Below are 11,791 nucleotides of genomic sequence, written 5' to 3'. Positions count from 1 at the left end.
TCTGGTTCTCAAGCCTGCTTCCTTTTTATCAATAGCTATTAGTGAGTTTGCATCTGATTGCCCACCAAAGTATTATGCGCATCTCATTGAACTCTGAAGGCTCCAGTACGCTTTAGGGACCAGGCCTTAACGGAGGAAATGGCCTGCCTGGGCTTTGACTTTGCTGTCTGTCACTCTGCCCACCTATGCTGAGGAATGTCGGATCCTGGATCTCTAAGTTCACAAATTGGTCTGTGAAATCGAGGTGAGAAAAGGGTCACTTTTAAAAATCAAATCCGGCTCTGAGCTCTCACTTGCCATTCTTAGCAGAAGTCCAACTTCAGTAATTTTTTGTGGTTTCTTCCTGGGGAGGGCAAGGGGAGGCTTCCATGAAGACAGTATGGTGATCAGTGTGTCCTGATCTCTTCGTCACTGCTGCTCTGGATGCCAGCTGCCCTCAGGTGCCGCAGCCCCGAATGTGGAGGTCCCCTCCAGTGTTCTGAGGCCGCAGTGACCAGCCTCCCCGCGTGATCCCCGCACCGTCAGCCCCACCCACGTCCTGCCCACTGGGAGCCGCTGAGCTGGGCGCAGGTTGGAACCGCCATGGAATCTACGGCCCCCGTCTCTCTACTCAGCTTTGGGGGATTCAACATTCCAGGTTGGACTATTCTCCCCTCTCTCTTCCAAATGCCAAAATCTCTTCTCCTTTCTGCCACTGGGAGATCCAAGGTCCTTTCCCAAGGCTTAGACCTTTCAAAACAATAGCCTGCTTGAAGGAGTTCCACCCCCTTCCCTCTTCTTTTCTGCCCTGCTGGGCTCCAGGAACAGGCACCAGATAACCTTCCCAGAGGGCGGCAGAGGGAGGGAGTATTCATTCTAGTTGGGGATGAGGAGATGACGTCAACTGATATCTCAGTAACTCGCCCAGTTGTGGATTCATAAGACCTGGATAGAACTTTGGAGAGCTTTTGTCCCAACCATCTCAGTTTTCTGAGGGGTCAGGGGAGGAGTGCTAAGGAACAGAGTAGAGACGCTTAGTGACTGAGGCAGGACCAGCACCCAGGTCTTTTGACTGCCAGTTCCAGAGAGCCTGCATTTAGAGCCCAAATGTGCCCCCACCCTATTAGGCTGCCACGTGGAGGAGTAGAAGGCAAGGCCCTGCCTTCAAACACATGACCGTCACATGGAAAGAACAGGGCAACAGACAGGACTCAACTAGGGAATATTGCAAGCCAGCGTGGTGCTGAAAGCTCATTATGTGGTTTAGGCTAAGTACTTGAGGAATTCAGAAAAAATAATTATAGACTACTGTTAGCCGGATACAACTTCATGGAGGGGTAGGAACTGGACTACAGTCTTGAGGAAAGTGTAGAGTTAGGGTAGTGATGGGGGGACTTGAGGTGAAGAGGTACATTTTGACAAATGCTACAGTTTGGAAGGAAGCAAAGAAAATTAAGCAAAAAAGAAAACTCTCATAAATATAAGAAGGATCAGCAGAGTATAGTTATGAAAACTAGTCAAGAGGGAAAACTAGTCAGGGAGGAGACCCAGCACTTTGGATGTTCTTTAATTTGTTCTAAACCTTGCTGGGAGTCAGTGGATACGTGGGATCTTTGAATCTCTTGGGATTACATGGATGCAGCATTTGGAGGGATGGTTTGTTACTGCATTATATGAAATAAAAATCTGATATTTTTAATTAGATTCTCAACGTTTCCTGTTCTCCACCTTCTAGGAATTTGGTAGGATTGCATTTCCTGGCTCCTTTGTGTTTGGCTGGAACCATAAGATTAGGTGGCCAATGAATTGTGAGTAGAGGTGTGTCACTTCCCAGCCCAAGCATTTAATTACCTGTGTGCAACCCTCCACAGCACTGCCCCCTCTGCCACAGCATCTAGCAACATTCCAGATGGTGACCACTCAGTGTGCTTGGGTCCCAGAGGGAGGAGGATGAAGAGCTCCATTTGACCTGCAGTGGACATGTGATGTAAGCCTGAAATGAATCTTTCTTGTTTTAAGCCATTGAAATTTGGGGAGTGTTTGTTACTGCATCATAACCTTGCCTATCCTGAATAATGCACATAACAAAGATGAGGAGAACGGGAAGATCAAGGGAGTTTTAATGAAGGATTACATCAAAGATGTAGTGAAGTTATTACATCAAAGAGGACTGTTTGAGTGAAGTGATGGGCACAGGAGCCAAGTTTGGAGGCTTAAGGGAGAAGAGGTGGTGCTTTGCCAATGTCAGGTGCTTAGTCAGCACGTTTGTCCTAGAGATGGAGGCAACAGGGATGTGTTTTTCGCTCAAGGAGTGACCCTGGAGCCCCCAGTTTATTTATGTCTTTTGCTTTTTCTGCCTCCTTCCTTTATTTTCACTCCTGTAATATTAGTACGCCATGTACATAGGTCTTAGTTCAGTGTTTCTAACTATTCATAGGAAAGCTTCTATATTCAATACATAAAGAGGAAAAATTAGTATCTGTTATAATTAACAGTTATTAAAGCTTAAAACCTCTACATTTTCACTGAGGTCTAATCATCTCAATGGACCAGACCCTTTTTGCTTTGGAAGCTTTCCATAGCAGTGCCATTCAGTGCCAGTCCCCAGAACTGAGTTTTTATCCTCTGACAACGACAGGTCCGTTCACCAAAACATGAAAAAGACTGGGAGGAAAATCTATTTTCTGTTTTTCTACCCTCTTCTCCAATAGCACAGAGTTCCTTATATTTCTCTGATGTCCCAATGGAAGTAAATGTTAATGGCTTTGAAGGAGGTATGAAGTTGCAATTTGAAAAGAGAAAACATAACACTGAGATGCTGTTAACTCAGCCAGTTTTAAGAGACTAATAAAGCACAAGGTACTAGACCTTTTGGCACTTAAAGAGCTGCAATTCACTCATCTACAATATAGCAAATGTTAAAGTATTTTCACAGAGGTTATAGAAATCCTTAAGTTTTGCAGTTTTATTAACTGTTATAATTTTCTTGCATTTACCTTTCCTTATTTCCTAGATACAGTTAGTTGTGGTGCAGGTCATGCCCCAGCAGACACCTGAGATGGTTACACACTGTCCCAAACCCTACTCAGAGTTTAGAAGGCAAGAAAGAGTATCTAAGTAATTTGCCCCATGTTCCACCCGTCGATTGAGGACTGATTATCTTAGTCCCTTCTGGCTGAGACTTGCTAAAATACCAGAGTCTTGGTAGGTTATAAGCAAGAGAAATTTAGTTTTCACAGTTCTGGAGGCTTCTAACGTCCAAGATCAAGGCACCAGCAGATTTGGTGTCTAGCGAGGGCCCACTTTCTGGTTCATGGCACCTTCTTACCATGTCCTCACATGGTGAAAGGGGCTAGGGAGCTCTGTGGGGTCTCTTTTATAAGGGCACTGATCCTATTTATGAGGGCTCCACCCTCATGACCTAAGCACCTTCTAATACCATCACTTAGAGATTGGGATTTTAATATATAAATTTTGGGAGAACACAAACATTCAGGCCATGGCATGGAGCTAAACCAATTCGATATTCCTATTTGTCAGCTTCCTTTGGTACACATTTAGTAGCCTTCAACCATAAGAAGTAAGTAGGAGCAGCATACCTCCTCCCCATGGCTTTGCTAGCAGGTGGTATGCTACAAAGTAAGCAGGCCACAGACAGCATTTAGCAAGCGAGGACAAAAGTTGTCTTTCAACATGCTCTGTAAGTTCAGCAAAGTCCCCACCCTCTGTCGCTCCTCTCTGACCACCACCATTATTGGAATGTTCACTTCAAGGCAAAGGCAACAACGTTTTGACAGCAGGATCAGAATCACCTTCTAGTCAGATCTGGAGGCATAGTTCTCCATAATTAAGGGGGATCGAGGACCCAAAGTACTGGGTCCAAAGTCCACAGCTGTCAAGTACTGGGTTTACTTATTTTTAAATTCATTCATGAGAAGGCAGTAAAGCCTATGAAGTCTTAACAGCCAAGCTCATGTCTTGAACACATCTCACCACTCACTTCTAGCCCCTCTCTTGGTAATTAACCAACCTTCTGATACTGGTCAGATTTAGATGGCAGGACTTAAAAAGTTTGCCACAGCCATCTCTGGAGAACAGGTTCTGGAAGGATGCCCCGGGATCTGGCCTTGAGGGACAGCATTCCTCAGGGAGCCACCTGCTCGGGCTATCCTGCCCCTCATTAATATCCCGCCCTGCAGATGCTGCGTTAGTGTCAGTTTCTAATTCCCCACAATAGGACATCTACTGATTGTCATTTTCCTAGTTGTGGACGTGGCTTTGCTCTGAGTGGTCCATATGACCTTGAGACCTAAAACTCGAATTTGCAAGGCAGGACCCAGGCTTTAGTTCCAACCTGCCTCAGAGCACAAAGACACTAACTAGGTCCACAGAAAACAAGGCTGGGCTCAACCCCAGTGATATGGTGCTTTTCTGACCCACTAAGTGCTCCACTCTAGCCGCCTACAATCAGGAACCATGAACTAGTAGAGAGAGCCCCCCAAACCTAACCCCTACTGCTGGTGCAAGCCGGCTCCCTGTCCAAGGGTGTAGAGCTTTGTACCCTTATCATGCCCAAATTAAAGTCCATCTAACTTATCCTGTTAATATGTAGGGCCATGCCACCAGCCCATAGCTTATTAATAATGTATAGCTGCAGCTGCTGACTTAGTAAAGCTACAGAGGTCCCTCATTTGCATGATTAGCTCTTACCTTGCTGATTAGAAAGTTTCATCCTGTCCCCAAACCTACCCTTTCTTAATGAATGGCTCTTTTAAAGGGAGCCAAGTTCTCTAAAATGCATCTCAAATCCAAATAAAAAGGAACCACCAACAAAAATAAAACCCCATTATTTTCTTTGTGGAATGAGAAGAGAGGAGCTTAAGAAGGTTTTAAAAAGTTCAGCACCATGCTTACTGAAGGAACGAGAAGTAGCTATGGCTGTTAGCGGGGACTTGGGGGACATGCGGTTGGAGAAGGACTTGGGGGCTCGTAGGAGATATGAATGTGTTTTTAGTGTTTACATTGAGGAATGCGGGGTAACCACTAAGGGATTTTAAGCAATAGAGTGGGGTCAGGTTTTGACTTGAGAAATATTACCCTGGGAAGAAGATGAATAATGAATTGGAAGGTGGATGAGAGGGAGACTAATATAATCCAGGAGCAAGATGATGCTTCGCTTTATTGCTCTTCGCAGATGTAGCATTTTTTACAAATTGAAGGTTTGTGGCACCCCTGCATCAAGCAAGTCTATTGGTGCCATTTTTTTTCAACAGCATTTGCTCACTTCATGTCTCTATGTCACATTTTGGTAATTCTCAAATATTTCAAACTTTTTCATTATTATTTTATTATAGTGATCTGTGATCAATTATCTTTGATGTTACTACTACGACCTGCTAAAGGCTCAGATGATGGTTAGCAATTTTTAGCAGTATTTTTTAATTAAGATATGTACATTTTTTAGATGTAATGCTATTGCATACTTGATAACCATAGTATAGTATAAACATAATTTTTATATGCACTGGAAAACCAAAAAAAAATTTTGTGACTCACTTTATTGCTATATTCGCTTTGTTGCAGTGGTCTGCAACTGAACCCACAATATCTCCCACGAATGCCTGTATACTAAAATCCACTGAAGTCGTACACATTAAAAGTGTGAATATTATAGTATATATCTCAATAAAAAAATTTTTTTAAGGCAAAAGTGTCCACTTTTCAACAAAGAAATCATGAGACACACAGAGAAACAGGAAGGTATGGCCCATACACAGGAAAAGGAGCAGTCAATAGAAATTATCCCTGAGGAAGCCTGGATGTTGGACTTAACTATATAAAGACTTTCAATCAGCTATATGTTCAAAGAACTAAAGAAAACCATGTGTAACGAACTAAAGGGAAGAATAAGAATAATGTCTCACCAAATAGAGAACATCAATAAAGAGAGAGAAATTGTTTTTTTTAAAAGAGGCAGAGTTTAATTCCACTCCCCTTGAGTTGGGCTGCAGTAAGCAACTCAATTCTACTGAGTAGACTATGGCAGAAGTGATGGTGTGTGACCATATGAGGTCCTATAAATACTGAGGCTCTGCCTTGCTCTCTTGGATCACTTGCTCTGTGGGAAGCCAGCTGCCACGTCATGAGGACCCTCAAACAGCCCCATGGGGAGAGCCACATGGCAAGCAACTGAGGCCTCCTGCCAACAACCGTGTGAGTGGGTCACCTTGGAAACAAATCTTCCAGCTCCAGTCAAGCCTTGAGTTGACTGTAAATACACCAACTGACATCCAAATAACTCACGAGAGACCCTGAGCTAGAACCATCCAGGTAATTTGCTCTTGGATTCCTGACCCTCAGAAACTGTGTGTCTCACACAAATTGTTGTTTAAGTAGCTAAGTTTGGGGATGATTTGTTATGTCCCAAGTAGTAACTAATACATGCTGAGAGGAAAAATCCTCTAAAATAATCAAAGAAAAGAACTAAGGTCATTAGAGAAATGTTACCAGGGAGCTAATTTTGTTTTAAAACAGGGAAGAACTTTCTACAGTGAGAGCAGCCCACAGTGGAACAGGTCACATTTTAAAGTAGTGAGCTGCTTGTCACTTAAAGCTTTCAACCAACGATAGATGGCCACTTATCATAGGTGATGAATGTGGTTTCCTTCTCCAGTGGGTAGATGATTTTTGTGAATGACCTCTGTTTTCAATTTTACTTAGAATTTGGCACCCATCAGTACCACTGCCATCTGTTTTCCAGAAAGAATTTGAAGCACTCTGGAATTATGACACGCATACATAAACAAGCTAAGATAAAAACAAAAAGCAGAGACCAGAAACCACATAGAAGAATTAGGAAAATTATTGCAATCAAAATTAAGCCTGATAGAAGCTTAAAGAAGAAGAAATCCAACTCCCAACCCCTGGAGATGTTGACTCAGTAGATGTAGAGTGGGACCTGGCAGTATGTTCCTTTTTTAAGCCTACTAGCTAATTCTGGTTGGAGGATCTACTGGCCTGGAATGTTCCTCCCAACTCTGTCATCTCCTCTATGCTTTTCTTAGGGGCTAAACATTACCCAATTTAAGGTAAACTGAAGAATATTCCCTGTTACAGATAGAAAAAAATGTATCTGTAACAGCTTAAGGTGTTGCACTGTAACTGATTTGTAATGGATCCCTTAAGGTGAGTATGAGAAAGCCTAGCTCCCTCCTGAATGGAGAAAAGCAGATCTCACTGTCCGTATCTTCCAGGGACCACCTTGAAGTCTCCTCAAACAAGGCTATTTAATCTTGCTAACATTGGGGGGCAGTCTCCTTGGTTCACTCCAATGGAAGGTGCAGGAGATGGTTTTGGCTCATAGGCCATCCTTGCTAAAACAAGCTCCTGGGTGACACAAAACAAGGGTCAACTCACCAATCCCAAGGCATCCTGCACTTTGACCAGGGATCAACTGCCACAACCTGATATGGGATGGAAACATCCAAGTTCCTAGCAGATCCCTCTAATCCCTAAGTCTCTCCTCTTGGTTATTTCAGTGCCCCTGAAAAAGACACTAAGATGTTACAGCTCTGATTCTGAGTCTGACTGGGCCTAGAAAATGTTCATGATCATATCGGTTGGCCACCTTAGTCATAAAAGGTTCTGGAAGAAATCTGACTTGGAATTGTACTGCCTTCCGATGAAAATTCAGATGATCCGTGATATCCAAGGTCCTAATAACTACTGCATTCTCAGATTCCAGTGCTGTGAGCCTTGGGCAGTGAAGTCAAATGTGTAGAACCCGGCAAACATGCATCCCCAGCACTATCATGAAAGGAGGCTGTACAAGTTATTCATCGAAATCAAGTCTGAGACAAAAGTAGAGAAACGGCACCTGATTTTCTTTCCAACCAAAGTCCCTGCTTAATTCCAAACATATTCTGCAGGCTGGATGTCGGGCAGCTGAAGGGTGATCAGTCTTATGCTGGAATTAAAGCCTGCTGGGATGTTAATGAAGAAGCACCAGTGGGTTTGCTGGAAGGTAATTTAGATCTACATAATTATGACTTAATCCCTCACCCTGTGACATCAAAAAGGTCTCTACCCAAGTGGAAGCTGCATGATCTCGTGCCACAAAGAGTACAGCTGTGTGACTCCTGTTCCCTTTTGTGTGTAGTGCTCACATCAGTCATGATAACTTTATTAAATGGTGTGACCCGACCCAATTCTTGCACACAGGGCGCTATCTCCTAATCAAAACTGCAAAATGTGGCTGGGCAGGCTGTGGAGAGAAATCAAGATGTGCATCTTAAATAGCAAATTAACTGCTGTGGTTGGGAGAGCTGCTGGCAGGCGGGCATGGTTCAGAGCAAGCTCAATTTTTCGTGGGAGCAGCTGGAAGTACAGCCTTGAGCTGTTAGTTGGAATTGAAGGAGGCCTCAGAACTGCCTTCAGAACTCCAGCACTGGGACTTCGCTGGTGGCACAGTGGTTAAGAATCCGCCTGCCAATGCAGGGGACACGGGTTTGAGCCCTGGTCCGGGAAGATCCCACATGCCGTGGAGCAACTAAGCCCGTGCGCCATAACTACTGAGCCTGCGCTGTAGAGCCTGTGAGCCACAACTACTGAGCCTACATGCCACAACTACTGAAGCCCACATGCCTAGAGCCCATTCTCTGCAACAAGAGAAGCCACCACAATGAGAAGCCCACGCACCGCAACGAAGAGTAACCCCCACTCGCCGCAACTAGAGAAAGCCCGCGCGCAGCAACAAAGACCCAACGCAGCGAAAATAAAGAACTCCAGCACTGGTTTTGGGGACAACTGTCATGGCAGGGAATTGCCACTGGGACACCCCCTCATCACACACAGCAGGTTCCCAGGGCCAAGGAGAGCCCTCTTTGAAGTACAAATGCTTCTCTTACCTCTTCCGAGGGAGATGAGAAATGGACGTGGGAACTAGAGACCCTGCAAGCAGTGTCAACATTCCCTTCAAAAAATAGCTTGGAGCCCATTCAAGTACCTGAACCAGATGCAAAGCCAGTGCTCATGTCATAAAGCACAGAAAAGTTATAGGGGTTACTTAGGTCAAAGGCCATCAAAGAGGGATAGAGATTCTGTGAAGCTTGGATAGGGAGATGGAGAGTACATCCAGGATGTTTCTATAAGGAGATGACATCTGAGCTTGGCTATAAGTATGATGTTTTGGGTTGAATCATATCACCTCAAAATTCATATGAGGAAGTCCTAACCCCCCAGTATGGCAGAATGTGACTTTATTTGGAAAAGGGTCATTGTAGATGTAAATAGCTAAGATAAGGTAATACTGGAGTAAGGTGAGCCCTTAATCCAATGTGAGTGGTGTCCTTAAAGAAGGGGAAATTTGGAAAAGTACACACACACACACACACACACACACACACACACACACACAGATGCTATATGAAAATTGGAATTATGCTGACACAAGCCAAGGAACTTAACCAGAAGCTAAGAGAGAGACCTGGAACCAACCCTTCCTTAGTGCCTTCAGAGGTAACATGGCCCTGCTGACACCTTGATTTTGGACTGGCCTTCAGAACTGTGACCCAATAAATTTCTGTTGTTCTAAGAAGCCACCCAGTTTGTGGCACTTTGTTATGGCAGCCCTAGCAAACCAACACAGATTTGTAGGACTATATTTTTAGACATGGGAGAAGACAAACTTGGGTGGAGAGAAGAGCACAAGCTTATTCAGTTGAGAATGTGCAGGAGCATCCTACAGTTCAGTTTTACTGGAACCAAGAGTCTGAAGAGGAGCCGGGGGAAGCTATGTTAGAGTCAGGCATAGAGAATTTGGAATGCCAGGAAACTTTTTATCTGGGGGAGTTTGCTTCTCAGCTGATGTGTGTTGTGTTTATATTTATTTTACATCCACTTGGGCAGGAAGTGATTTGAGGCGTCTGCCTTTAGTCTGTAGGTCATGGGGAACCAGGTCGTGTGCTGCCAAGTGACTTGATTGGCGCCTTCACGGGAAAATGAACTTGGCCACACCTCCTTAGGGAAATGAGAGGCAAGCAGCAACCTCGGTAAGAAGCTGCGCCGATCATCTGAAAAAGAAGCAAAGAAGGACTGAGACAGGCAAGTGGCAGCAGAACAGAGAAGAGGGGATGAAGTAAAAAGGTAAAAGTCTAGGTTGACCTGGCAAATGTTCGCGAGTGGAGAGGAAGGGAGAGGGAGGAATTGACCATAATGTTGTCAACATTCTGAGCTTGGTGACTGGGAGGACGGTAGTGCCATTTACACATTTAGTGAGGAACTCCTTCCAGTGTGGGGAGAGTTGAGGGGTTCTGATGCCGAAAGCTCAGCCACTGTACACCGGTACTGAATCGACTCTCGGAGATAGAGTTTTGGGTGAAGTACAAAAGAATAGCTTTATTGCTTTGCCAGGCAAAGGGGGACACAGTGGGCTCCTGCACTCGGAAGGTATGTGTCCCAATCCAGGGGAGTTTGGTGAGGAGTTTTATGGCAAGGGCTCAAGGGTGGGATTGCTGATAGGATTAGGGGGTGTGCCTGTACTCCTTTAATCTGGTCTCAGGTGATCTTCTTGATGAGCTTCTCTGGTTCCTTTAGTGTGGCCCCAGGTGGTCTTCTCTAGTATGGAGAATGCTGACATCTTCCATTTTCTATTGTTTTAATTCTATGAAAGGCTTAAAGACATTGTCATGTGTATCCCTTGAGGCGGAACCAGGACCCTGCCCCAAGGCTGCACTATTGTTTTCTGTCTGCCCCTCCTTTTACTTTGCATCCCATCCCTTCCCTTCCCGGATTAGCAACTGTTCGAATCTGCCCTTTGGGACTCCAGGAAGATCGTGGAGGCTGGAGTCAAGAAATGGGGGACAGAAAGGCCCCACATGTCCTGTTCGGTTTCATTCCTTTGAACACACTGACTTTGGGGTGACGGTGAGGGCCCCAAGCAGAGGAGTCCAGGAGCCAGTTGAACTTGGAGGAAAATATGGCATCATTCACCTAGATAAGAGAACTGAAATTTTGAAGCCAGCTGAAAAATAACAGTTCTACTATACAAGAAATGAAACGTGAAAAAAAAGTGTTAATCCATTTGAAGGTTGTTCTAATATATTCAAATATGGGTTGTTTTTCTTTAAAGTACTATTAACAAAGAAAACATTTAGTGGAAAAAACTGCTTGAACCTTGCTTTTAGCAAAGTCATCCCTCCCTATGGAAGGCTGAAGTAATGAAATGAATAGCTGTTTATCAAGGAAGGTCTCTACCAACTGGAAAAACAAAAGCATGAACTCAAGCCTGAGGCCCTGCAGCCCCTGAGGGTGATCTCCCTGCTTTGCTCTTTGGGCCACAGCAGGAAAGAGGAAGCAGAAGTAGAGCCACCAAGAGAGTAGGAAAGCAAAGACAGACACAGCAGCTTGGCTTTCTTTGGAGAGTTAATTAGTTGGTGAGTACTGAGCTTTCTGACAGAGGAAGCTCTGCTCATCAAAGTATTCTTAACTGATGCATCAGGAGAAAGAGACAAAAGAAGCAGCATCTGGGAAGAAGACCCCTTGGATGCTTTTAGCACCAGAATGAAAAAGTACTTTCTTTAAAGCAGAGTAAGAAAAGCCTTGGTTAAGTTCAACAGTAAAGGGTAGTAGAAGAATATACTTAACTCATACCTGACCATACTTAACTCCTTCTTTGCTTAAGTATTCAGGAATACTTAAGCAGGTAAAAGTGAACAGAGCTCATACGATCTCATCACCAAAACTTATTAAGCCAAGTAAAAGTGGATAAGAGCTCCCATGGTGGCGTGTCACCCAAACTACTCACTACCTCATT

At 44.3% G+C, this 11,791-nt stretch overlaps 1 long non-coding RNA gene across 1 annotated transcript; it reads left to right on the top strand.

The window, feature by feature from the left end:
* The first annotated feature begins 518 nt into the window (after nucleotides 1–518).
* On the top strand, nucleotides 519–10,095 carry LOC130708591 (uncharacterized). The gene is made up of 3 exons (XR_009008840.1): nucleotides 519–637; nucleotides 1,851–1,966; nucleotides 9,913–10,095. It is a non-coding gene; the product is annotated as an uncharacterized LOC130708591 (long non-coding RNA).
* Nucleotides 10,096–11,791: the final 1,696 nt, after the last annotated feature.

Source organism: Balaenoptera acutorostrata, chromosome 7 (genome assembly GCF_949987535.1).
Source record: "Balaenoptera acutorostrata chromosome 7, mBalAcu1.1, whole genome shotgun sequence".
NCBI classification, from domain to species: Eukaryota; Metazoa; Chordata; class Mammalia; order Artiodactyla; family Balaenopteridae; genus Balaenoptera; species Balaenoptera acutorostrata.
Note: the sequence above shows the minus strand (reverse complement) of the source record. Positions and strands in the feature narration are given on the sequence as shown.